Genomic DNA, 27,417 nt, shown 5'->3' with positions numbered 1-27,417 from the left:
ACAGGCACAACACTGCATACCATTTCTGATTTAAATCTCATTATGTAGTAATTTGCATATGACATTTTATGACATTTCTAGGGCTATGCATAATCATAGCATATATCTGTGAATTGCATCTTGCCTGCACTTGTGTGCGGCTGGTACAAATACCCAATGCACACAAGCCTGTTGACAGTGAACACCAGTCCTAGTTTTATTTTTTCAAATGAGCTATGAATTTTCTTATGTTAGAAGAGACAAATTACAAAAAAATCTCCATTACTGCATACATGCATCATGTCCTCCTTGAGCCTAGAATTTCAACATCTTTCAAATGCTTTTAATTGTACTGGAAGTCCTTACCAAATTTTGCTGAGGCTTTGCTTTCTTACAAAAAGTAGCATTCACACATTTAATATCAGCTCCATGTTCTTACATTAATTTTTCAATTGTTAAATTTGCAAACATTCTAATTCTTTAACTATTTGCATTGAAAGGTGTTTGCAATTCTTCTCCAACCTTTATAAGATTTCTGTATACTTCCTTTCATTTTTCATTGTTCTAATCAGTGTTTTTTCCAGTCATAATAACTCCAAAATTCCTTCTTCTGTCCCCACCCCTATTTCAATGTTGGGTTACATTACACACAGATTTGCACTCACTGGGCACAAGGCAAAGGAACTAATCCTGAAGCCTGCTCCAGCCTATTCTAGGACACAGACTCTCCTTTACTTTCACACAGTAAACACACACCTATGATCATTTCGGAGGAAGGACAATTCACCAATGGCTTTTATTAAGAATGTGGATGAAAATGAGATGATCCAGTGAAAATCCATGCTGCCACTGTGGGTTATACAGACTTCTCACAGAAGACACCCCAGTTGTGAACTGAACCAGATAACAATACAATGTGAGGCAACAATACTACCCAATACAAAAGAGTGCTGCCCCATTTCTATTTAAACAACACAATTTGTTGGAACAGGTCTGAATAAGTTCTTCTCTTTGCTACAGACATAACTGTTCTTTAGCTGACCTGAATGCTTACTGTGCACCTCATTACTTTAATATAATCAGAATGAGAATCACATTTATTGGCCAATTATGCATACAAGGAATTTGACTCTGGTTTCAGTGGCTATCCAAGTATGATTACATAAATGACATACGTATAACTATTAAGAACAAGACAAATGACATACATGCAACTATTAAGAAAACAACAAAAAAAGTAAATATACATATGCATATAAGGTGCAAAGTGCAACTCAGTGCAAGAAATACTGAAATAAACTCTGAAAGAAACAAGTATTAACAATATGTAAAAAATACTGCAGAATTTTCGGAGGCTTGGGAAAAAGAATACCCCAGACTAATAAGCTGAGTTAAACATTTACGAACTTGATAGTCTGTGGAAAAATGTTCTTATATCTGCTTGTTTTGGTGCATATTATTCTATAACACCTGGCTGATGGTAATAGTTCAAAAAGATGGTGGCCTGGATGTGAAGGATTGGTGATGATCTTCCCTGCCCTTCTTATGATTCTGGAAAAGTGCAGGTCCTGTAAGAAGGGCAAACTAGCACCAGTGATGTTTTCGGCAGACCTGACTATTTGATGCAACCTATTTTTGTCATGATTAGACAGAGATCCAAACCACACTGTTAAGGATGAGCTGAGAAAAGACTCAACGACCGCTGTATAGAACTTAATATAAATAGAACTTTTGTAAAATATTGGAGTCATACAAATAATAAAACATATCAATTACTCTCCACCTATGTTTTCAAACACATTTTTTTAATTGTTCTCAATTGCTTTTTTCACATCACTAAGTTTACTTAGCTCTATCCCAATTCCTGCCAAACAAAAATAAAAATCATTCCTGGGAGAAATGCTTGTATGCTGAATCTCTTCCTCATTTTTAAATCGAAAATGACAAAACTTATTTGTATTCATTTTCCAGGTTAGATCAATGATCTCTACAGACTTTTTTCAGACTACATAGTGTCTGTTTAAGTGACTTGTTTAGAATCACACAGTTAGACAATAGAGGCTGAATCAAACCTTGCGCCAGTGGAACACATGAAACAGCTAGTTAACAGCTCCACAATCCTTTAAGCCAACTGCTTCACAATTTCAAGGGTAAATATCTTTTTTTTCTGTTGAAAGTTGGTCACTAGTTTGTCAAAATGTACTCTCTCTCTCTCTTTCTTGAAGTATTATAATACTTTTGTTTCACAAGTAAAAGTATAAGGCTTCTGACTTCCTGAATTTTGAAAAAAGTTACATAATAACCCCATACCAGACATGCTGCCTGTCATGGAATAGAAACTCCCATAATGTACTGAACCCTTCTTATCCCAGTCTTTGATTTTGTACAACACTAATAACAGCATGCGCTCCAGGTAACTGGAAACTGATTCTGTCTCCATGCCATTCTCATCACTAATGAATTTTACTTCTTGTGTGGTTTATTTCTTCTAATGAGATAAACTTGATGTGCTCCAACATAGCAGCATAATGAGTACCTGTGTTCTCATATAGGTGCTGAAAACAGCAGATAAAGTTTCTGAATCATAAAACAGTGAATGAATATGACAAACAGTGCAGATCTGTAGCTGTGTATATCACTATTCCATCCAATTTATCAGAAGATGCCAGTTTTAAAAACCTAAACAAGTTATCTCACCAAAGCAGAAGTGAACTCTATAGCACACCATAATTAGAAGAACACAGAAAACTAGATGTCACATTTCTTCTAAACTATATTAACACAACCCAACTCAGCCCTGAAAACAAAGAACTAGTGAGGTCCAGATATAAACATATAGAACTGATGAGTAAAATGACCTTTAGCATATACATAACCAGGCAAATTCAACAACTGGAACACCCACAGATATTCCTCACTAAAAAAATACAGGGAGTAAATAACATGTCCTATGGTGACTACCTCAAAGCCCTATTCCTGTATTCTATCTCCTACAGGTTATTTAGACGAGATCTATGCCTGGCATACAAATTGTCACCGGACCCCACTCAGATGGACCTCCTGCATATCTGCAAAACAAACAGCAGAAGAATTACCTATTATAAACACTTATACCTTGCCTATAATATAAATCTGACCTGCTGAAGAGACAGGTATATATCAGAGACTACCCGTGATCTGGAACAACCCCTTCTCGCACACACATCAATGTGAAACAGAATTCTTCCATAACTAAATCGATATGTAACCTGGGCAACTGATGCAGAACTGGAAAATTTCCACTGGTTTGACACATGTCTCCAATGAACACAAGCAGCCTGTAAGTGGCTCATCTCCCAAGCTCCTGCTTGTAAATGTTCATCTCCCAGATCCCTACTTATACTGCAAAGGATACAAGAACTTGTCAGAGATTTGGGATGCATGGTTAAGCTTAAAAAGGCTCTAGTGATTATTAGTATAGTACTCATCTTTATAATTATGAGGTTATGAGAACATACATATGTGCTGGCATCTGAAGATCCACTGAAGCCCAAGTCATCCTGCCAACTAGTGTAGCCAGTCACTGAATATATTTTAATGGCTGTTTCATTTGATTTAATTTATATTTAATTATTTCTACTTGTAACATTTGGCTAGATAATAAATTTCCCTGATCACGTGTTAGTTTTTTTTTCATTCTGGTTTACTGCTACATATTCAGTTATCCCTTAGATCCAATGGTCAATAGATTCTCTACAAGCATTAATAAGTGATAAGCTATCTACTTATATGGGTTAATTGGAAGGTGCTTTATTTATTTAGTCGGTTAATTATTTGAAGTGAGGACTTGTCCTTCTCAGATGCACTTCTGTAAAGGTCAGGACATATACATGAGCATTTTAGTGTACCTTATCAAACAGCATATTTTGGGAAGTTGAGAAGAAATTGCATTTCTTGAAGGAAAGCCTGAAAACACAGACACATAGAAAACTCTCCAAATATAAGAGCAAGAGTTCAGGACTGAAATTAAGTCCCTGCAGCAAGGAAACAAAGATATTACAAGAAATGACATGGCAGCCAGAGCAACCTTTTAATCATTGCTATCAAATATTGCTAAATGTTCAACATATTTTGTGTTCACCTTCACTTTGCAATTTACTTTCAGGTATTATCACCATGCATGTGCATATGTGTCTGTTTAGATGGCATTTTGACTGTTAACTTGCCAAGGAGTCTATATAGATTTATTTATCACTGATTTACTCATGCAACCAGCATTTGTTTTGACACGTTGTGTATTTTCAGACTCTATAATTTATATTTCAGCATGACACTTTATGCACAGCTCATAGGTGAGTACTAGGTTAGCTGCCCTTGTGGGCCATTTTATGTCTATCCAATTATCCTTTCAAAGGTGGAAACCAAACTTCGTACTTTGGGTTGTAAGGTAAACACCTTAATAATTATGCCAATCCCCAACCCCTTATACATTCCTTATGCTTCTTGCCTTAGTAGTACTAACACATGTCCAGTGCATGCAGATTTGCATTTTCATCATTAAATGGTTTGTGCTGTTATGCACTAGTTGTTCACTTATTTCCCATATTTTATTTCAAAACTCAGTGGTTCAATGATTAATGTGACAAGAAACATCAAGTAATACAAGAAAAAAGCGAAATGCTTCAAGAAAAAATATTTATTTTTTTATGAATAACACCACTAGAACACAATGTAAGTATTCAGTACTTTGACCAGTATTTATGCTATTAAAATCTAGAAGTTAATTTATACAGTAACAAACATGTCATTCACTGCATTTTCAACATTTGTTCGACAATGGTAAGTTTTTAAGCCCTGGTGCTTTATATGCCTGCAACACTGTTTACAGTAATATTATGTATACTGTATTTCACTAGAGACATCTTTTTCAGCCTAGCAGTGTTAACAATACTTTATTTATTTATTATTTTATTTATTTAACATGTATTTATCAGTATAGTCTGACTGAACAGCAAGTGCCTGTTTTCAGTAGTGTCTGAGGAGAAAAGCTCCATACAGTAAACAGAGTAAAGAGTAATACATGACAACAGTAATAGGTTACAATGTTTACATGGTAATGGCAAATAGTAAACATGCCGTATGAGAGTAATCAATTTAGGAATACAAGTGGAAGCACAAGTTTTGAGCATAGCACATTCATGAATCAGCACTGGTACAGTATGCGTGCAGGCAATAACATACTGATTCTGAGCATAACACATTCATGGATCATCATAGGTACAATATATGTGCAAGCAGCAGCATAGTGAGAACGTGTTTATATTATATACAAGATGTACACTGAGCATCAGAAGAGGATAGTAATGTTTGCAATATATACTATATATACAATGAGCATCAGTTGAGCACGATACTTGTTTTCCCAGAGGTGAGGAGGATAGAGCCTACAGCAGGGATAGGCTTCAGGGGGGTCCATTGCAGTTGTATAATAGATGGTGTAGAGATGTGCTTTAAGGTGGTTTTTAAAAGTTGAGGCATAATTTTGCAATCTGAGTTCAGGTGGCAGGGTATTCCATGTTTTTGTAACTTCATTAGGGAAGACAGATTCCCTGGAGCTGTTTTACATGTAATATTTTTGATCAGAGCTTTGCTACTGGAGCATAGTTGTCTATTTGAATTGTAGAAATTTAGGAGGCCAGACAGGGCAGGGGTTTTCTGTGGATAGTAAAGGATTTTGTGAGCTAAGTTAAGTTGCTGGTATTGTAATAAGCTGGGGAGTTCTAGCCAGTGTAATGTGGTTAGGGAGTGGCAGGGGTGGAAGCGAGATTTGGCATTTGCTGCAAACCTGGAAATTCTGTTGTAACATGTGGAAGGTTTGCTCAGGTCAGTTTTATTAATGTTTGTTAGCACTGGGGATGCATAAAGTAATGTTGATAAGAGATGAGTTCTGGCTATGGTGATTCCAACTTCCGAGGTTAGGTACCTTTTGCTGAAGTAGAGGGTCCCTAGCTTTTTGTGGACTTTGGAGATAGGTAGAGAAATGTGTTTGTTGTATTTTATTTGCTGCTCGATTGTAAGTCCTAGTAGTTTGGCCTCTGGGACTGGGGAGATTAGGGTTTTGATGGTTAAGAGAATGGAGAAGGTGAGGTCCTTGGTGGGAGGAAAAGCATACATTGTGTTTTATTAGGGTTTAATATCAATTTAGATTTATTTAGCCAATGTTCTATTTCTGTGAAGGATTCTCGTGTTTTTTGTTGAAGAAGTTGCATATTGGGGGCAGAGCAGATCAGGGTTGTCTCCTCAGCATATTGGACTATTTCAGCTATTGTGGTTGCTGTGTGAAGTTGGTTCTTAAAGATATTAAAAAGGAAAGGGCCGAGAATTGACCCTTGTGGTACCCCAAGGGTGACTGGGAGTAGGGGGTGATAGGGAGTTAAGCCATTTGACAGACTGTATGCAGTTTCTTAGGTAATTACTGAACCAGAGTAGGGTGGGGCTGTCAATGTTGAGTTCAGAGAGGCAAGTTAAGAGTTTATTGAGGGAGACTGTATTGAATTCTTTCAATAAGTCAAGAAATGTAGCAGATACTAGTTTGCCTTGGTTCCTGTATGAGTTTATTGTGTCACTCAAGTTAATCAGGGCAGTGGTGGTGCTATGAGTTGGATGGATGCCTTGCTGAATTTTGGATAGTCGGTTGTTGGAGAGGAGGTACGTAGGTAAGGAGTTGGTGTTGGATACACCTTTCTAGAATTTTAGATAGGGGTGACAGGATTGCAATGGTTCGGTAGGTGGAGAGGTTAGAGGAGGAGCCGCCTTTGTGCAGGCTAATGATAACTGAGTTCTTCCACATGGATGGAATGGTGTGTTCAGTGATGGATCTATTTATTAGTAAAGAAATGGGGTAAACTATGGTCCTGGTTGCTAGCTGAAGTTATTTGGCTGGGAGATTGTCTGTGGTGAGGGTGGTAGGTTTAAGTTTAGTTAAGAGTTTTTGAATGGTTGATACTGATACTGGCTTGAGTGAGAAGTGGGTAATATGTGTTTGTGGTTTGCAGGGTTGGTAGGACCTGTGTCATTTATGAGTTTAAAATAGAGGAGGTAAAGTAGTTATTGAAACTGAAGGCTGTGTATAAGTTTGAACCTTTTATATTTGGTAGGGGGTGTGGCATTATTTTCTAGACTGTAAGATATTGTTCACTGCTGCTCAGAATTTTTGTGGGTTATTACTGCGTTGCTTTTGTAGGGAGATATAGTGGTTCTGTTTGTCGATCTTAATTTTTTTTTTGCCTTGTTTCTAAGTTCGAGAAAAGCTTGTCTAGTTGTGGAAGTTCTGTATTGGCGCCAGTTTTTCAAAGCTTTATCCCTGTCCTTAAGTAGGGCACATGTGGTTTTCTGAAGCCAGAGGGGGTGAGGTCATTATGAATCCTAATGGTTCTGATTGGAGCTAGATGGTTGAGGATGTTAAGAAGTGTGGTGTTAAAGTATTTGACTGCTTTGTCTAGTGGGAAGATTTTGATGGGAGACCAGTCACAGTATCTTAAGACTTCTAGGAATTGATCTGTGTGGAAGTTTTTGTGGGAATGAGTTTGTAGTAGGGAGGGGTTTTTTTAGATTAGAGTTTGTGTCTAAGGATTAAGGTGGGATTGTGGTTGCTAAGGAAGTTCAGTAGTGTACCGCACTGTTGGGCAGTGTTGGGCTGGTTAAAGAGGATACAGTCTAATATAGATTTCCTATTTCTGGATTTATCGATGCATGTGGGTGATTGTATTAGTTGGGTGAAATTATATAGGTTAATATGGTTGGTGGGTGTTGGAGAGTGGATAGTATTCCAGTCTATGTTTACATCACATAGTATTAATGTTTCTTGGGGGTGGAAGTGAGAAGGCCAGTGTAGTATTGACTCTTGAGTGGCCAGGTTGTCACCTGGGGGTATATAGATACTGAGTAGGTTTAGCTTCTTGTTCTGGTTTAAAAGGAGTTTAGCAAATAAGGTTTCTGCATTACTGAAGTTAGCAAATAAAAATCCAACATTTCTACTTCAGGAATCCGCTACAGCAGTCAATAATGCTTCAAAGTAGCAAAAAATACAAGTGGAGCAGAAAAACAAACAGGCTCAATAAAAAGCAATTTAATATCCAAAGCTTAAAAATACACACTCATAAGCGCTTTCAGGATGAACCCTTCATCAGATGAACATAAATTGAAGTACTTTAACACAGCTTTTAAATAGCTCAAAAACTGAAGCAATCAATCAGACTTTAGTATTTAACCTCTGTTTTTTCAAGGCTGGCTTTAAAGGTATCACACCATTTAATCCAGGAGTTTTATCTGCCCCAACTCAATAATCCATTGCATCTCTATAAACTCAGTTTGGCAAATTAAAATCACCTCCCCTATTATTAATAAAAACCTTTTGTACACCCATAAAAGAAAAATCATGTCTGGGATTATCTGCAATGTGTTGATATAAAGCATTATGCACAGCAAATAAACTTATGGAAGACTGATGCTTCAAAATTCTATCCTTCAGCCTACAATTAGTCTTTCCTATATAGAAGCTGGGACAGTGCCTACACTGAGCTAAACAAACAAGATTCAGAGTGAAACAACTGGCTTGCAAATCAAACTCATACTTCTTCTTAGTTATTGCATGAATGAAATAATTAGAACTATTAATCGGACAGGCCTTACACCGCCTGCGGGGAAAAGTTCCCTTTCTTTCTGTGTAACTGCTTTTTGCCTTACTTAAATGCTTGTGACATAGCAGATCCTTTAAGTTCTTATTTCTTCTGAATGTAAAATTCGTTTTTTCACCTACTATATTAATCAATTTCTCATCAGATAAAAGAGTTTGTCAGTTTCTCTGGATAATGTCAGAGATACCCCCAATATTATTGCTATATTTTAATGTCATGAGTAGTGAATGTTCTCTATTCTCCTTTGTTTTTTTCCTGTAATCATGTTTAGTGACAGAATACCAAGGTTTTGCGGTACCTAATCTATTAAGTTTTATACAAGTTATACCTTGATTTATAACATCATTCTTATACCCTCTACTTATTAAATTATTTTTCAGCTTCTTAGTTTCCAGGTCAAAGGTGTTATTCTCTGTGCATAAGCAAGAAATCCTATATGCTTGACCTTTAACTACATTTTTAAAAGTAGACTTTGGATGCATGCTATCATGGGCTAATATTGTGTTCTTCCAGCAGTTTTTTCTAAATAAAGTAGTTTGTATCCATCCCTTATCATCCTTAAAAATGCGTACATCTAAGAAGCCAATGGTTACTACTAAAAAATTAACTGTAAACCTTAGAAAATTAGTTGTGGTTTCTAGATAGGCTATAAAGGCATCTAATTCTGTTTTTGTACCTCTCCAGAGGAGAAAGGCATCACCCACAAATCTAACATACAAGGATAGCTGTGCCTTCTATAGATGTTCGTCTTTAAATATATTGATTGAGTTTATAGAGATGCAATGGATTATTGAATTTGGGGGCAGATAAAACTCCTGGATTAAATGGTGTGATACCTTTAAAGCCAGCCCTGAAAAAACGGAGGGTAAATGCTAAAGTCCGATTGGTTGCTTCAGTTTTTGAACTAATTAAAAGCTGTGTTAAAGTACTTCATTTTATGTTCATCTGATGAAGGGTTCATCCTGAAGGCGCCCATGAGTGTGTATTTTTAAGCTTTGGATATTAAATTGCTTTTTATTCAACCTGTTTGGTTTTCTGCTCCACTTGTATTTTTTGCTACTTTGAAGCATTATTGTAGTTAGGATGTTCTTTTTGTAGCAGCTGGAGTTTTAGGTTAGTTTTGTAAAATAGGGCAATACTTCCACCTCTTTTGTTTATTCTGTCTGCCCTAAGGATGTTATAACCGGGTGGAGTTATGTAGTTATCTTTGATATGAGGTTTAAGCCATGTCTCTGTAATGAGTATTATACCGGTGTTATATAAAAAGATGGTGGAATGCAGTTCTTCTATTTTGTTCATAATACTGCAAATACTCAGATTGATTATTAGTAGGTCAGTGGGTTTATGTTTAAATGGTGGATTGGGGTTGCATGTGTTATTTGAGGTGGTTGCTGGGCCGGGGCTGGGTTAAATATCATGATCTAGTAGTAACTGGGCTGCCATATTAGTAATAGTTTTGAGGTATAGCATTATTATGGTGTGGAATCTGAGATTTGGTTGTTTTCTGGGTTGTGAGTCATAAGAAATAAGTGAGGAGAATTGAATGGAGGTTTGAGTATGAATGGATGGGTTTGTTATCATAAGTCAGGGGGATAATAGTGGTAAGAGATAGGGTAGGGGATTTAAGGAAATGCTGTTCAGTGAGTGATTAGTGATAATAGGTACAGATAGCTGCTATGGAGAGGTATGCGAGGAAGAACACTAGAAGTAGGGGAGTATAGTGACATCAGGGGTGGAGGTTATGAGACATAGTGGATATGTCTATAATTTGGATAAACGGGATTTGTGTTGTAGAGTGTGGATAGAGCAGAATTTTGGGTTGGATATAAGGGTAGTAGTAGCAGTAGTTTGTGATAAGAGTGGTGTTTTACCTAGTTGTGTTAGATGTGACCTGGAGTGGATGTTAGTGTGTGGGTTTAGAGTAGAGTGTGATTGGCTTGAGCTGTGGGTGTGGTTGAGGGTCAGGTGATATGGAGTTGGGATAAATCAGCAAGTAATGGGAGCAGGTGGGGAATGGGGGCAGGGTAGGGGAGCGGAGTGAGCCCAAGCATGAGCGAGGGTGAATGGAGTGGGGTTGCACCAAACATTGCAGGTAAGTGACTGCAAAAAACAATCTGTATGCTTGTCTAAAGAGTGTGTGGGCAGATAATAAAAATAATCGAAATGTGCTCTTGTAGACTTGTAAAAAAGTAGAGTCTGCCTGTAACTCAGGCGTGTATAAAGAGGCGGAAAATAGGCACTACCCAATACTGAGGGGGAGGGGGTAATTGTGAAGGAAATTACAGAAGTGATGGTTCTATGTAGGTATCTAGTAAGTTAGTGGAATAGCTGGGAAGAAAATGGTAGGAGTTAGCAACTACAAAAACACTTTCCCACTGCCAACACAGGTAATGTGGTATACAGGTAATAATGAGAATAATGAACATATTGGTAGATGAAACTGTAATAAAAATGACCTTGTAGCTAATTTTAACTGGGAGCTTGTCTGTTCAGCTTTAGGAGATCACTGGAACTTTTTCTGGACTAGGAGTTTCCCCTCTAGTTCACTATGGGGATACTTAACTTAAAAATGTTATAAATGTACACCTCTTCAGTAACTGGATCTAATATTTTTTTCTGTTATCTTTATGAATAAGGTGACTAAATGTATTATCATCTAGGCTGATGTCTAACATGTTTACCATTCTGTTCTGTGGAAATGTCACTGATACTACATTTTAATGAAATGGTACACTCCAGATTCTATTGGCTCTATATTAAAAAGTCAGGACCTAATATTGTGAGTCCTGAAGCTATGAAAATGTAAATGCTGTTTAGCACAAGAAGAAGCAGAATTTGAAAATTATTTAAAACATTTTTTGGAAAGGACGAGCCACCCCTGAACTACTAAATATGAGGCTGCATCCCACTACTCACATATACACTCATGCTGTTTATTCATACTGTCTCTGACATTGCTGTACTTTACTGAAAATGGAATACTACAAGATGCATCAGTTTCAGAGTTGGTATATTTTTCACTATAGTTGCTACTAAATTCTCACAATTCTGAGGATCACAGTTCAAATTCCTCAGTACAGAATGGGAATGTGATTCCATTATTTAGGTACACTACTCTGTATAATCTGTTTCTCTTTTTAATTTTAGAAGATAAATTTATTATACAGCTCCAAAGGAGGATGTGAGGCTATGTTTGTTTAATGATTTAAAATCTTCATTCATGTAGCATATGCCATCAGTTTTTCATTGCATACTTCACTTTCATAATTGGAAATTATATTCTGACACCTATGATTTTGAACTTATCTACTTTAAAATAACTTCTACTGTCCTTCTGTTTTTTTTTTTTTTTTAAGTTAAGATTGCCTAGGCCTTCACCTAGAGCCATTCTTCTGTATGACTATCCACATTCATTTTATTAAAATATACATAGCCAGACTAACTTTGCATGTAGAAAGAGCTAACAGTTCCTTATACCCCTGTACCAATACACTATCCTGAAAAGTCCTTCTTCAAACACAAGTTGTCTACAGTTTTCCACATCTTACTAACTCATCCAGTAAAATCTTTCACATGTCCCCACCTTACATACACACACACACACACACACACACACACACACACACACACACACACACACACACACACACACACACACACAGACAAAATTAAAACCTTTTCAGTATGGTTTTCATGTTACTTATTGCCTGGACTGAAAATTCCAAGATGTTTATAACTGAGTAAAAAACAAACATTTCCACAGTCTTAGATGTGACAAAGCTGTATTGAGAGAGGTTTCTGTTCTGCTTAATAAGGACACAAAGTCACTAGGGAAGGGTCAGTTTATGTGGGAGAGTTGATGGTTTATGACTAAACCTGTATTTGATTCCTGATTCTTATCAGGCAGGGAAGGGAGTCCATGACCAAAGCAAATGAGAGTGGTGAGATTGGATGGCCCTGACTTGCATCTCTATGTAAACAGAAGTAGTATTAAACATTGGAAGCACTTTTTATTAATGATGTAGATTCTTGGTAGAGATGCAGTAAATTAAATCAGTTGGTTAGGAAATTTAAAGTTCTGTAAGATTTCTGAGTGTTGCCTGATCACAATTTAGAGAAGCTGGATCAGATGACCATGACAGTAGCTGAGCAGATTCAGAAAGCTGAAGCACACACATATTGAGAATAACGAGCGGATGCTTCTGTGTAGGGTGAGTTCAACTCCCACCTCTGGAATGTCTTCACCTTTATACTTGAGAATATAAACATGATAATTCCAAATGGTTCCTGTTTAAGACATCAGTAGCTAAAGATGTAGCAATGTGCTGTGGAAAAATGTTCTAGGTGCTTATCATGAAAATAGCTCCAGGGCCTGATGGAAGACATCGTCAGTTAAGGAAGCTGTCAACTGAAAGAAAAAAACATTTCCTTGCAATATTAGTGTGGGGGGGCAACATTTAATATATAGAAAGCAGCAGGCTAGGATGGCAGCAGCTGAAGTGAAAGCCCTTCTGTGGGTAGAATTTCACAAAACCATGGAAAAATGTCATTGTTGTGACCATTAAGAGGTCTGTCAAATGACCTGATAGCTCAGCAGAGGGGAAGCAAGACACTGATAAGGCTATTCTTAGCAGGAGTGGAAAAAACATTCTTAGGTGAAGAAATCTGGGGGAAGTAGAAAGGCCTCTTTGAGGAACTGAAGAACACAGAGGCCCTGCTTTGATTTGTGGATGAAAAAACATTCTTACATGAAGAAATCTGGGGGAAGTAGAAAGGCCTCTTTGAGGAACTGAAGAACACAGAGGCCCTGCTCCGATTTGTGGATGCAGTGCTGGAAGCAGCTGAAGGGACTGAAGCATTCTAGTTGATGGCATAAATGAGGCTAAATGTGCATATTAAATTGCTCTGCAGTGGGAAGGTTGCAAGAGTAGCTGGAATCCAGATGAAAATTTTGATACTGTACATATTCTTACCTGTTACGGATAACTAGCATTTTAATTGCTTCCAAGATATGTCTCTGCTCCATGTAGCAAAATCTTTTAACAATGCAGGTGACTTCGTATATGCATGCAGTAATACCAAGTTATGGAATGCTTTACCATTATCCTTTAGATCCATGTAGAATGTCAGTTTTTTCAAAACATAACTCAGGTTCGACCTAAGAAACAAGTGGCATTGTTCCTGTATCGCCCCAGGTTAATACCCATCCTAATTCTAACCTCCCTTTTCTGCCAGTCTTATAATAGACCAAAGGTTAGTGTTTAGTCAACCAACACAAGATAAAACAGTACAAATAAATGCTATAAGATAATGGATTCCACCAGGAAGAGTACGACAAGCTGGATTAAATCCACTCTACTTTAATGTGCAAACAAAATTAATTTAGCAATTTCATCCACAACAATGTGGACTTCATCAGAATACAATCATCAAGTAATTAAGCATTTATATACTACTACAAATATTAATTAATGAAATCATTCATTTTAAAGTGAACAAGCACTGAATTCATATAAACATTACTACTATGTACTAAAATCCTCATACTTGTGCAAATACACTTTCTAACGTTTTATTCCTACAGAGATACACTTATTACACTTCCTAAGCCCCTGTTTAAGTACACCAACATTATTAATAATAAAAAAGTGTTAAAAAGACCATTACAGTCCAATGTTATGTACTAAATAACAGACTTAATGATCCACATAAAAATACCTACATACACTGTATGTGTTATCTGAAATACAATGTGTTGAACAAAAGTCACAGCTTACACTTGCAACTGTAAAATGGGTTTGATAGTGATATAATTATTTAGTCCAGGCATGTTTGAAGCATCAGTTAATAGTTGCCATTTTACTTCTCTTTGTCCTAATAGTGCCTTGTGATTACCCCCCCCCCGATGTCCTAATTTAACTTGTTCTAAAATTGCGAAACTAAAGAAATGAAAGAAATGACTATCCCCATATTTGTCCAGATGTCTATATAGGGCATTACTACTGTTTTTCCTTTTTATATTGTATAAATGATCATAAATTCTATTTTAAAAGGTTTCTCTGTTTTACCTATATAGTAACTAGGACAGGTCATGCACTTGGCCATATATATGACATACTTAGTGTTGCAATTCCCTTGCCTAAAAGTGATCTTGGTTCTGTTAATATTTTCTAAAATAACACCCTCATCATCTAGAATGGCATAACATTGCCTGCAACTACCATACCTCCTTGTGTGCTTAGTCTGTTCACTCATTTCCCTTATGATGTTACCCCTCTCTAAATTCCTCTTAATGTTACAGCCCATTTTATATCTGTGCATCTCCCACAATGTTCCTAATTTCGTTGTCCACCATAAGAATATTCCAATTACTACATAATATCTGCTTTACCTGATTCACATGGGGGGGTATATTCCAAAATACAGGCCATATCCTATAGGACAGCAGTATCATTCATACCTATAGCTATATTTTTAATCAATTCTTTTTCTAAAACAGGTGGATATTTCCTACCCCATTCAATTATAACATATTTCATAACGTCTTCCAACATATTTGTGGGATATCCCCTTTGACTAAACAGGGACCTTATATATTCAATTTTTTCAACCATGTCAGCATACAGGGATGTCATTCTGGCTGCCCTTATACACTGCCCTTTGAAGATGTTTCTCATCAGTTTTCTAGGATGATTACTTGAATACTCAAGATAGTTATTGGAAAAGGTGTTCTTCCTGTGTATATGGGATTTAAAGCTACCAGCTGTATTGGATATAAAAGTATCAATATATGCTATACCCTCTGTGTTACAAGTATATGTAAATTTTAAATATGTACTGGTACTGTTTAAATAATCCATAAACTGATCTATGTTGTCCCATGGGCCATCACATAAAATAAATACGTTGTCCAAAAGTCTGGAATAATGTCGGATATACTTATAATATTCACTTTTGAAAATGAAAGGATTCTTCCAATCCAACATAACCAGGTTAGCGAACATGGGGGCACAAGCCGCCACCATGGCCACCCCTCTGGTCTGTCGATAATATTCACCCTCAAAGTAAATATAATTGTGTTCAAGTACAATAGTCATATATTCCATGATTAGACACACAAAATACCAGTCCATATTAGTGTACTGTCTAACACTGTTGCAAAATCCCTCTAGCCCTTGTTGTTTAGGTATACATGAAAAAAAAACAATTATTTCATTCATTCAGAAGTAAAATAGCAACTATTAACTGATGCTTCGAACATGCCTGGATTAAATAATTATATCATTGTCAAAGGAAAAAAAAACATCAAAGACCAATACACGTAAGGTTCAGTTAAGGTACATTTAATAACTTGCTGCAAGGGGACAAAAACATGCAAATACAGGATTTTGCCTAACTACTAACAGGAAGCATGCTATTCTTATACTGTTTTACAAGACATGGCCTTCTATGGCTGATGTAATCAAACACAACTTTCAGTATTGTTCTACAGCAGATGTTACTCAGATTTTCTGCTGACATGACTAGATTTATGAGAAACTTTTGAGGAAAAACAACCTGGCCTTGGAGGGCACTAACCCGTTACAGGCTTCTATTGCACAGTATTACATTTCAAGGTACTTTTCTAACTCAGATACAAGCAGATACTGATTGCAGTTCATATTTTCAAGCAGGCTTTGTTCTAATTATCTATAGCTTCTACAGCTGTGTATTTTCTCACAGCACAAACGGAACTTCTTGTCTAAGTTTCATAACATTTATACAAGTAGTATTGTTCTATTCATTATTTTCCTAACACAGGCAGAAATCATCTGCTTCTCAGTAAATTTCCACACATAAGCAAAGATTTTAGCTGACAATACAAGGTCAGAAAGCATCTGCAGTTTGTACAGATTTATGCAGTATGAAATAGAATAAATGTGTTAACCCTTTTCAAGCTCTAAATGCACTAAGCATATTACTAATACACACATTAATACATATTTTCCGACATTTCCCCTCTATTAATACTTTTATTCTACTTTCAAAATAAGCATAAATGGTTTGTTTTCTTCTCCTAACCTCTTCCCACTCAGGATTTGCAGTTAAGAGAGTCATTCAGTTTAAACTTATGAAATTATTTTCAATCTTTTAACAGTTCTTCAAACTCAGTACTTTGATATAAGGTTTCAGAAACTGACATGCCTATAAAGTCTTTTATCAGTCTTTTCATGCAGGGGATGCCACAACAAACACATACTCCCAGTAGGAGCATTCCTACACAAATGGCAATCAGGATGTTCATTAGGATGGTACCCCACCCCCCAAACCATTTCTGGAAAAAGTCCGTCAGTGGGTTTGGGCCTGGTTTGGTCATGGCTGACACTTGCTGAATTACCTCAAGATGATTGTCTATCTTGTGTTTATGGTCAGGAATATACAAGGAATATACAAACAGCATTCTTCTTGGATTAAAGCACAAGTACCACCTCTCACCGTTAGGGTGAAGTCGAGAGCCATGCGATTTTGAAGCACTACAGTTCTCATGGCATTCAGTTCATCAGTCACCAATTCGAGAGCAGAAAAAGTTGCGTTGCTCATTACTTCGAGAAGTTTCAACAGTTTTCTCAGCTCCCAGATCGATTTCACTGCTCCATATGCTGGTAATATGCCTGCCCATGATATAATGCTATCACTCAAGTCCATATGTGTCAGTCCTTTGCATACGGAATGATGGTCTTTCCAACGCGCATCGATTTGTCCCACTGAATTTACAGGTTTCTTGACAACCTCTCGGACATTTTGAATTTTTCCTCGAGGCAAAACTGCAGTGTGTCGTATGGCCGGAACCAGGTAACCCAAAAAACAACTGTTGGACCAATTCTCAGGTAGCCATTTGTATGCCTTTCTGCTACACACAAAATAACAGTCCTCTACTTTAGTAGTAACCTTGCTATGAATATACACTCGCCCTGCATGAAACATTTTTCTATCAATTATAGACAGTTGCTTATAAAGAACAGAATTATGCTTTACTTCATCAATTGTTTTGTGCATCAGTCCAAGAAATGAATCATAATTTGTATTACAATAAAAATCTACATTGTTACCTTTAGTGTAACATTTATAAGGAACAGTCACATTGCAATTGCTCCAACCCACCTGAACAGTATAATTTTTATAAAAACACACAGTTCCCTCTTGTGGAACAGACAAGACTTTTAAATTTCTAGTCTCCCACCTGGACACAAGTGCTCTTCAGCAATTACATTCTGCTAGCCGAGCACACTCAAGCAAATCTGCAGTCTGCGGCTACCACTCCATCTATACAGTGTAAGAAGGAATCAGTATTGCAAACTAAACAAGGATATACATTTTGAGCCTCAAGAGCAGGAGCACACTCAAGCAAATCTGCAGTCCAGGCTACCACTCCATCTATACAGTGTAAGAAGGAATCAGTATTGCAAACTAAACAAGGATATACATTTTGAGCCTCAAGAGCAGGAGCACACTCAAGCAAATCTGCAGTCTGCGGCTACCACTCCATCTATACAGTGTAAGAAGGAATCAGTATTGCAAACTAAACAAGGATATACATTTTGAGCCTCAAGAGCAGGAGCACACTCAAGCAAATCTGCAGTCTGCGGCTACCACTCCATCTATACAGTAGCACACTCAAGCAAATCTGCAGTCTGCGGCTACCACTCCATCTATACAGTGTAAGAAGGAATCAGTATTGCAAACTAAACAAGGATACACATTTTGAGCCTCAAGAGCAGGAGCACACTCAAGCAAATCTGCAGTCTGCGGCTACCACTCCATCTATACAGTGTAAGAAGGAATCAGTATTGCAAACTAAACAAGGATATACATTTTGAGCCCCAAGAGCAGGAGCACACTCAAGCAAATCTGCAGTCTGCGGCTACCACTCCATCTATACAGTGTAAGAAGGAATCAGTATTGCAAACTAAACAAGGATATACATTTTGAGCCTCAAGAGCAGGAGCACACTCAAGCAAATCTGCAGTCTGTGGCTACCACTCCATCTATACAGTAGCACACTCAAGCAAATCTGCAGTCTGCGGCTACCACTCCATCTATACAGTGTAAGAAGGAATCAGTATTGCAAACTAAACAAGGATATACATTTTGAGCCTCAAGAGCAGGGTCAGTCCACCCAGGCATTCTACTTGTATGTTTTATGAGAGTGAAGCTATTACATTAGCAGTATGTCTTAGTAGTTCTCAGCTTGCTAATAAAACTGACTGTTGTAGCCTTGTGTCTCCCCCCCAATAGTACAGTAATCCTAACTGACCAATAGACAGTATAGATTTAAATCACATCCCTGTGACTAAATTAAATTAACCATCAAGCAGCCCTCTCAGTTCTTTCTGCCTTAGTTTGTATCACTTTGAGGATCACCTGTTTATTTGCATCTCTATCATTGCTAATGTATCTCCCTACTGTAATCTGTGCACAAACTGGTTACTAATCAGCAAGTCAATGTAAAGACACACTCCCAACCTTAATAAACTTTGCTGTCTCTTCTCTCCTTCACTTTACAGGTAGTTTGAATTATTACTTACCCTCTCTGAGGCCTTCACTGATTTCCACTGATTTCCTCTCTGGTTTCTTCGCATTCCACCTGGTTTACACCCCTTGTGCTATCACCCTCCCCCAATACAAAGTCTGTATTAGAATCCTGCTGAGCATGGAGCCATCTTTAAATTTCTAGTCTCCCACCAGGACACAAGTGCTCTTCAGCAATTACATTCTGCTAGCCGGTAAGCCATTAGACCTCAGGAATTTGTTTTAAAAGTGTTAAGATTTGTAAAGTAATACTTACTTTTTTCTCTTGCCTTGGTTGGCTCTGGCTCTGCCCCACTCCGTTCGCCCTCGCTAATGCTCGGACTCTCTCCGCTCCCCTGCCCTGCCCCCTATTCCCTCCTGCCCCTACTACCTCTACATTTATAGTAATCATAGCCACACCCACAGCTCACCCTCACATCACCTCCATTAATCACAGCTCCTCAAGTCATATCACATTAAACCACACCAACTTGCTCCACACAAAATACTCCCAATCACTCTCATTCCCACTAGGCATTTTTTGCATCACCCACACTACTTCCCCATCCACATATAGTGCAACCCTATAATTCCTATTCAGACCCCCCCACCTAGAAACAACATAAACTTTATAACCATGACTAACACACAACTAAATCTAGTCTGTCTTCTCATAATTCTTTACAACACCACAAGTTATAACTCTAGCAATATCCCTAAACTTAGTAGCACAACACTGCATTATGCACTCTCATACACAGACACCACACATTATAAAAATATCTGCCCACACTTTTTCAAGAACTACATAACAGACCAATTCAGAACTAAACACATATGCTCTCATTCCTACTCCAAAAAAACACAATACTTCCTCACACTCCTCACCAAACTCCAACATCTGTATAACCATTTTAACTCCAGGCTCACCATAAGTGGGGATATCCACCCCAACCCAGGCCCAAATCCATCCTGTCCAACACAAACTGCTCCAACACAAATGTCAGAACATAACACCCCCACTTTCTTCATCCCTGGGCAAATCAACAACAGCAGCAAAACCAATCATCTTTTATGCTAAATATTAATATTAGAAGTATCAAAAATAAAATACCTGAACTCCAGGCCACAATAGCACACTACTCCCCAGACATAGTTGCTTTAACAGAAACCTGGCTAAATAAAAACATAGCTAACTCAGAAGTTCTCCCTACTGGCTACAATATCATTAGACAAGACAGACCACTTCGTAAAGGGGTGGAACTGCCTTACTCTACAAGTTCAGCTTAACTGTCCATCAATTACCAAACTCCTACCACTCCCCCAATAATTGGGACATACTTATCTCACAACTTCAACTTCACCCTGAAAAGGTCATCACCACAATTGTGATCTATATTCCACCTGGTAATACACCTGCTAGCCTTGAAGACTTCTTATCCTGGTGTTCTTCCACAAACTCACAAGAAACCCTTATTCTGTGGGGACTTCAACCTAGATTGGTTCACCTGTATATCAGAACCACCAAGTAATCTAATAAATCTCCATAGCTACCAGCAGCTAGTCCAAATTCCAACTAGGTGTGATAAAAAATCTAAAAGGGAATCCATCATTGACTGGGTCCTAACTAGCAACCCCACATTGTACCCTCACACAGGCAGTCTCCCAGACACCTTAAGTGACCACAACATAATATACTTTATACATAGTAGAACAAGCATATGCAAAACCACTAACTATATATCCACTAGAAACACAAAAAAATTATCTCCTAAGGTCCTCAACACTTTACTGTGTAACTGTGACTGGACCCCCCTAAAAACCCTCCCACTTGACCAGGCTGTAGCATTTTTCAACAAAACATTTCTACAACACCTAGACACTGTTGCTCCATTGTGTAAAATCAAGGTTAGAACCTCTACAAACCCCTGCCTCAGTAAAGAAACCAAATAAATCCTCAAGTCCAGAGACACTGCCTGGCGTTACTATCAAAAAAACAAAGAAACACAAAGCCTAACTAAGTACCAAGAACTGCGCAACCGTGCAAAAAAATGCATTAGGCTGGACAAAAAATCCTACTACACAACATTACAAACTAAATACCAACACAACCCACAAAAATTTTGGAAAAATGTAAACCAGCTACTAAAATCCACCCAAAAGGCTACCCCCAAACCAACCACCCCTGACACTAAAGTTCCCATTGAAACACAATTCAACTCCCACTTTGTGAACTCGATTCTATCCTTAGTATCACAGGACAGTTCCTTCCGCACTATCCCCCCAACACAAATAACACTAATACAAGCTTTACCCTCAAAACAGTTTCTACCACTTCAAACAAAAGCATGGTCTCCAAACTGAAAACCTCATCAACAGCAGCCGACCTACTCCCCAGCTATTTCTTGAAATTTACAGCAGATGCTATTGCTATCCCAGTCTCCACTCTTATAAACAGATCAATTGTTGAAAACTATGTGCCCAAACTCTGGAAAGTATCCTATGTTACACCCATACATAAAGGCAGGACCTCCACTGAACTTAATAACTACAGACCCATTGCTTTACTCTCCCCCCTGGCCAAAATCCTAGAAAAATGCATCCATACCCAGATGCTAAACTATCTCCTAGACTGCACCATCCTGTCATCTACTCAGCATGGTTTCAGACCTGCCCATAGTACCACTACAGCTCTCCTCTGCTTCACAGACACAGTAAACCGTCTCAAAAATGAAGGCCTGCAAGTGTCAACTCTTTTTTTGGATATGTCCAAAGCATTTGACACAGTCTCACACCAAATCCTGCTAAACAAACTAAACCAATATCATCTATCTAATTCCACTCTTACCTGGTTCTAAAGCTACTTAACTGACAGGTAGCAAGCTGTGAAATGGGAAAATTCTCTCTCTCCTCAGCTGCCCATAACTATAGGAGTCCCACAGGGTTCTATCTTAGGACCACTACTATTCACAGTCTTCACAAATGACCTCCACACCTCCACACAGCATGCATCTATAATTCAGTATGCAGATGACACTACCTTAATCTGTGCTGCACAAAACATTCCCACCCTCCTGCAAACAACTCAACTAGCATTCTCTGACATTGAAAACCACCTTACCAAAGCCCAACGTATCCTTAATCCAAAGAAAACTCAGCTTATGATTATAACCAGTTCTAACAAAAACACTAACAGTCAGTTCACTAACTACTCCACAAATGCTACTCCAATTGCTCCAGTGGCACAGGCTAAGCTACTGGGAATAACCATAGACTCCCACCTAAAATTTGAGAGTCATCTGAACTTAACTATTAAAAAAGTACATGCCAAACTGGGGTCACTCTACCGTATCAAACCATTTCTTACCAACAACACACGATCAGCCATTGCTCGCTCCCAACTTCTATCCACCCTACTCTATACATCTCCCATTCTGACTAATCTCAACAAAACTGAACTAAGCAAAATGGAAGCTTGCTATAACAGAATTGCCCGCTTTGCTGCAAATTGCTCATATAGAACTCATCACTGTACTGCTTTGAGACAGCTCCACTGGCTTGAACTGCCCAACCTCCTAACCTACAATCAGCTCTGCCTCTGTCATTCTATCTATTACCTCCCCAATAAGTGTCCTGCCCTCAAAAACCTAGTACAACATCACTCAGCCAAAAGGCCTCTTAGATCATCAAGCAAACAACTACTAGAAGTCACCAACAGCTACAATAGATTAGGAGATGCACTATATAGTAGTTTGGTGGCTAAACAATGGAACTCTGTCCCTACTAGCATTCAAAACACATCATCCAAAGCCGCCTTTAAATACCTCATCAGGCAACATCTCAAGCAAAGTTGGCAGTGCCATGATTGCTCCACAGGCTAGTGAAAGCGGATAACATATACATACTAAATCTAGAGCAATTGATAATAGTTTTTCAATCTTACTCACAAACACTGGCTAATCTACAATGTATGCACTGTACCTGTGTACTATGTATGTATTCTACCTACACTCCAAAGTTCAGCCATACACCACAAATCTATTATTTACCTTTATTTTTAAAATTAATATTTTTCTGATTGTTCTCTCCACTGTAACTGTTTGTGCCGCATACCACTGTAAAAACATGTCTCTTGTAATTTGTGTGTATACTGATTATGTCTAAATAACTAAATATGTCTGTAATTTTTCTTTGTGGAGCTTTTCTCCCTGGGCCTCTGCTGAAAAAGGGCCTTTTCGGCTCAGTCAGACACCCCCGGTTAACAAATGTAAAATAAATAAATAAATAAATAAGTGCAATGCTATTTTATCTTGTGATGTAATGGTTGAGGTATCATAAATCAAGTTTTCCCAGGTCTCATTGACCCCTAGGGGGACTGTAGTCATTAATAACCCCCTGTATGCTGTCGGCAAAGCTGTGCAAATCTAGCAATTCAAAACATTGAAAGTCTCAGCATACACATATTTAATTGCCTGGTAAGTGTTAAAGTTTTGATGCCAGTCTATGAGTAATGCTTCACGTTTATTCAGTTCAGTCTGTGTGGCTGGGAAAAGGAAAGGCCACAACAAAAAGATTATTGTCACTAGTACAGTTAACAGGATGATTATGCAATACTTCTGGGGAAAGGGTTGTTCTGCATTCCTGTTTCTTCTGGACTCTATCATTTTTACTCTTGGCATGTGACAAGATTTTTGTCCAGTTCAAAGTTTTTCATTAGTTTGCAGTGCATCAGGTGGATCCAAGAGGTGCGCTCTGCTATCTTGACTGCAGTGGGTGTTGACAGAAGCACTTGATATGGACTTTCCCTCTTTGGTGACTCCTAGTTCTTTTTCTTCACTGTCTTCACCCAGATCCAGGTACCCGGCGACACTGCCAGTTCTGACGGTCTGGTTCGTTCTTTATCTGAAATAGAATTTTACTGCAACAAATGTTTAGAATTTAACAAGTTTCGCATATAATCAGCTAGTGTACTCTCAGCTTCCTGGTCTGCAGGCATGAGAGATTTCCACTGAAGTATTTAATAAGCCCTTCCAAATAATTTTTTCAAAAGGAGTCAATCCTTTTGCATTCGGAACAGTTCTCATGCTCAACAGTGCCAGGGGCAGACAGTACACCCAATTTCTCTGTGTTTCTACTATTAACTTCCTTAGCTTATTCTTGGAAATCCCAATATGCCTCTTTACTAGCCCTGCAGATTGTGGGTGATACGCACAATGATTTTTTAAAGGAAATACCAAAATGTTTACTTAACTGTTGTATGGTCTGGTTTATGAAGTGTGTGCCGTTGTCATTGTAGATCCTTTCCGGAATGCCGTATCTAGGGATGATTTCTTTAATAAGAACTTTGGCCACAGTTGCAGCATCTGGATTTTTAGTCGGAAAGGCTTCCACCCATCTGGAAAACATATCTACAATGACAATACTTCTTATTTTCACATTTATTCAATTCTATGAAATCCATACAGATAGTATGAAATGGATAAGGTGGTGTAGGGAAACTCCCTTGCGTGGGCTTTAACACCCCTTGTGCATGATGTTTACTACAAACGTGGCACATCGAGCAGAATTTTTTAGAGTAATTTAAGAATCCATATGTCGTGAACACTTGGTTCACCAGATGTACCATCCCCCCTGTTGAGACATGGTACTGCCCATGGCTCAACAAAGCTGCATATCTAAACAAATTAGATGGCAGTATCGGTTTCCCTTCTTTAGAGATTTACAGACCCATTTCGAGAATTGCTCCTCATTTTACCCATCTTTGTTTTTCAACTTGCGTAGTAAGTGTCTGCATTGTCTTTAACATTTCTAAGTCTAAAATCTCAGAGGGTTGTAATTCCTCATTCAAAAGAAATACTTCTGAAGCTGCCAGCTTTGCAGCTGTATCAGCTCTCGCATTACCTTTTGAAATCCTGTCCTGTTGCTTGGTATGAGCTGTGCATTTACAAATAGCTACTTTCTGAGGTAACTGAATAGATTCTAAAATATCTAAAATAAACTGTGCATGATTGATTGGTTTGCTAGTAGATGTTATCATTCCTCGATTTTTCCACTGTTGTACAAAAATATGTACAGTAGAAAAAGCATACTGGCTGTCAGTAAAAATGTTCACACATTTACCCTTTGCTAAGGTACATGCCCGTGTCAAGGCAAACAATTCTGCTGCCTGTGCAGATAAATTGTGTGGTAAAGATTTTGCTTCTATAATGTCAGCATCAGAAACTACTGCATATCCTAACAGGTTCTGTCCTGCAGAACCCCTTTTGCATGAGCCATCCACGTACTATGTCACCTCAGCATCATCCAAGGGGACATCCGTGAGATCTTTTCTAGGCAGTGCCTTTTGCTCAATCACCTGCAGGCAGCTGTGTGATGTGCCATCTGCAGGGGTTGGGAGCAAGGTAGAAGGGTTCAAAGTCATACATCATTCAATTGTCATATGAGGTTGGCTCAACAATATAGTTATACAGGGAAGATGCCTAGCAGGGGAAAGATATGCTACCTTCTCTTGCAGTAAAATAATTGCAACTGCATCTGGCACTCTCAATGTGAGAGGGTGGAACAAAACTACTGAGGCTGAAGCCTGTACTGCCATTGCAGCTGCAACTACTGCTTGTACACAGTGAGGTAAAGACCATGCCACTGGGTCCAATTGTGATGAATAATAAGCAATAGGGCATTGCTTGTCCCCATCCTGCTGTGTTAACACTGATGTCATATAACCTTGCTTACAATCTACAGTTTGGAAAAAAACGTTTATGATAGTTTGGTAATCCCAAAACTAATGAGGATGCTATTAACTGTTTCAGTTTGCAGAAAGCAGATTCTGCTTCTGGTGTCCATTGTAACAAATCCTGTGCTGCCATAGGCTTTTTATAAATCAGGTTAGTCAGCGGTGCAGATTCCTTGGCATAGTTTGGAATCCAGCTCCGACAAAAATTAGTCGTACCCAGGAAGGACATAATTTCCTTCTTGGTAGTGGGTTTTGGTGCTTGCAAAATCGCTACTTTTCTGTCCTCATCTAATGTCCTACCCTCCTTGGATATTACATATCCTAGGTATTTAACTTGTTTTTTTTCAAAGCTGCAGTTTATTTTTGTTTACTTTATGTCCTTCGATGGCTAAAAATTGTAATAGTGCTATGGTATCTTCTTTACAATCTTGCTGGTTGGGGGCCGCCAGCAGGATATCTTCAACATAAAGCAAAATCTGGCTACCTTTTGGTGGGTAAATCCTGCCAAGTTACTTGCCATTTATTGTGAGAATATTGTTGAACTTTCACAATACCCATGTGGTAGTCGTGTATATGTATACATTTCCCCCTGAAATGTGAATGCAAACCAATACTGGCTGTTAGGGTGTATTGGTATCGAAAAGAACGCACTGCTGTTATCTACCACAGAAAAATATTTCTGTTGAGGTTTTAAATAATTCAACAGGGTGTGTGGGTCTGGCACCGTAGGTAACCTTGGTATTACTGCATCATTTACAGCTTGTAAATCTTGGACCATACGCCACTCTCCATTCGCTTTCTTAACAGGAAATAAGGGTGTGTTACATGGTGAATCAGGAGATTCCACCAGCACCCCTTCCTTGAGTAAAGCTGCTATAATAGGTTTGATTCCCACCTCTGCATCTTTTCTTAAGGGATACTGTCTTTTTTGTGGTCTAAATGCTGACTTTGGTGTAATAGTAACTGGTCCCGCTGTACGAATAAGTCCTACATCTGATTTACCCATTGACCAGAGAGTTTCTGGTATATTCTGTAAGGCATTCTCTTCCTCCTTCAATAGGAGTGCTAATCAGCTGTCCTTGCTAGACTGCAAGTGTACAGCTGGGTGGGTCTGAGTTATCCAATTCAACTTCTGCATTTGTATTCCCTGTTCTGACAGTTATAACTCTGTCTGTTTTTCCCATCTCGTGACTTTTTCTCCCAAGTCTACCCATTTTACATTTTTGTCCTTAGTTAAGCTAACATGTGGTAATCGATTAGATTTATAAAGTGTAAAGAACTCCTGGGGCAATGAACAGCTGACTACACTGTTTCCTTCTGTGTCCCAGTACAGATTACGTAATATCAATCTGTTTGCATGATTTCTAAACAATTCTTGCTCATATTCCTTATCAGGTCCTGGTGTGTTGCAATAATACCGAGTACAGTGAAACAAATGTTTATCAATGTCAAGGAAGGGGAACTTGCTGATGGCTATGTTCA

Source organism: Protopterus annectens, chromosome 8.part0, assembly GCF_019279795.1.
Source record: "Protopterus annectens isolate FY-2018-M chromosome 8.part0, PAN1.0, whole genome shotgun sequence".
Classification (NCBI taxonomy): Eukaryota; Metazoa; Chordata; order Ceratodontiformes; family Protopteridae; genus Protopterus; species Protopterus annectens.
Note: the sequence above shows the minus strand (reverse complement) of the source record.